The sequence below is a fragment of the Vanessa tameamea genome, chromosome 26 (genome assembly GCF_037043105.1).
Source record: "Vanessa tameamea isolate UH-Manoa-2023 chromosome 26, ilVanTame1 primary haplotype, whole genome shotgun sequence".
NCBI lineage: Eukaryota > Metazoa > Arthropoda > Insecta > Lepidoptera > Nymphalidae > Vanessa > Vanessa tameamea.
The window spans coordinates 5,934,272-5,936,793 of record NC_087334.1 but is presented as its reverse complement, the minus strand read 5'-3'; positions in this window follow the sequence as shown (position 1 = coordinate 5,936,793).

Genomic DNA, 2,522 nt, shown 5'->3' with positions numbered 1-2,522 from the left:
TTAAAAGAAATCAACGCCATATCGTTCTGATTTATGCTTAAACTTATGCAAAGTAATCGAAAAACTTAATATTACAGACAAAATGGTATAAGTCGAAAATTATCAATATTCGTTAAAAAATATTTTTGTTTTTGTAGTACTTGGCGCTACTACCGCGTGCTTAAATTATATAATTTTTAATAATTTCAACTTATTTATATCGAATATAAGGTTTTATAATAATTGTAATATCAATCCAAAAAGTATTTAATGGAATTTTTATTAAAAATGATACTCATTTAAGCGTGTAGGAAGTATCAAAAGACTATATGGCGGCAGACATGCACATTCCGTTTCGAAAGATTTTGTGTAATAATTATGAAGACGGAGAATGTTTAAAACCAGCTTTTGTTTGATAGTCTATTTAAATTATAATATATATATATAAAAAAGCGAAATACCACTGACTGACCAAACACGAGATCGCCGAAACAATAATTCCGATTGACTTGGAATTTAACATAAGTTACTCCTTTCGCTCGCTAAGAAAGGATTTTTGGAAATTTAAATTTTAAAGGGGGAAAAGTGGGAGGGGTAACTTTGTATCAATTTTACCCGTACGAAGTCGGGACGGCCAACCAGTATTTAATATGCTAGTTTTTATCGTAACTAGAATCAAAAAATTGTGAAAAAATTCACCTCAATTGCTTCGAAACTGTTTTAGAATTCTTTTTCAAGATTTAAACTATATATATTATATTTTATTTATTTAACTTGACATTTAGTTAAGAATATATATGTGTATATATTATCATATACAAATACTATATACATATGTATCTTGAGCGGTTGAGTTAAATAAAAGCTTGTAAAAAATAAGTCTATTAACTTTTTTTTTATTCGGTTGTAATTATCAAGACGCGATCTTTGCCTGAACTTAATTTTTTTTTTTTTTAAATATATAGTTGAGAAGAGGCGTAATAATTATTGTAAATGTCTAACTTATATCACAGATCTCGATAAATTTGTTTATCGCTTACTTAACACTTCCATATTTAGCGTCCAAGATATTATATTTGTCGGCTTATTTATTGTAACTCATGTACTAAATGATTATATTTTTTTATTTAATTTTAATTTTTTTTTTAATTATTTGTACCTATACATCACATGTATTTAATTTTAAGGCGAAATTAGTGATCCGTTTATAAAGCGGATGGCCTATTTTGTATATTTAAGTGTTTTATGAATAGACTGATATTAGAAATTATTTTCTTTATATGCAAAAAATATTTTTATATTATATGCTTTTTTTTTTTTGAATTGCAAAGGAATGGAATTTTAGTCTCTTGTTCTTAATTCAAACTATATTTAAAACCTTCCCTTTTTTCAGTCATAGACTAACCATTGACATTTAAATTAAAAAAAAACGGTACGGTTTGAAATAAAAAAAAATTAACATTAAATATCGATTAAATATAATTTTATCTAATTTATAAAACATAATTTACTCTGAAAATAGTTTAATTATTAAGTCACTATATATTTTTTTTTTAGTCGATTTCACAATATTATACAAAGAGGCTATCTGTAGGGCGACTAAAATTTCATCTCTTTAAAACGCATATCACATAAAATTGTGACGATTATACGTCTAATAAATAATTTATTGCATTTGTCTTAAATTATTATATTTAGTTGAAATTTAATAAAAAACCTATCCAGTGCAATTTTTGAGTCATTGTTTTTTTTTTTTTATTTGCAACATATGAAGTGTATCCTATAAAGCTTTTTAAAAATCGGTATCTAAAGAAATGCAATTTCTATATATTTGTTTGCGTTCAGCAATATATGAAATCGATGTAATTATTCATAAGTAATGATTAATATATTAGATGTCTCCATTAAGCATAGGTAAGGTGTATTTACTGTAAGTTTTTATCGATATAATATTATCATTATATCATCCGTCTCTGTCGCGCACGCGGACGTTTATTTCAGCGGTTCTCGTGCGCGAAAGAGATGCAAATAATCGTGTCCAATAGGGGAATGATGCGAGGGAATTTTTTATATTTTACTATGAATCGAAAAAGACATAGAACCTACTTTCGTTTGTAATAATTATTATTTTCTAGAAATTATCGCTTTTCCTACTCGTTACGACGCATGATCGATGTTTCCCCTTAATTATTATTTTTTATTCGATGTAATTCATATATAAATATTCGATGTAAATATTGTACATTGATTAATTTTTCGTAATTTATTTATTAAAATATTTTTTTTTATTATTGTAAAAGTTTTGAAAGCCATATATTTGTTATCTAATACAATATATATCGAAGTGTTTTGATTTATATATTTTTCATTATTTTTTTTATATGAAAACACGAACGCATTGATTGAATTTAATTTATATTGTGCCATTTTATTTGAAAACGTATAGTTCGGTATTTCTAATTCGATGTGGATTCTTGATGCGTTGTGTTTGCGTCCAAATATTTTTTAGTAGGTTCTCGAATGTTCTAAAGTAGAATCAATGT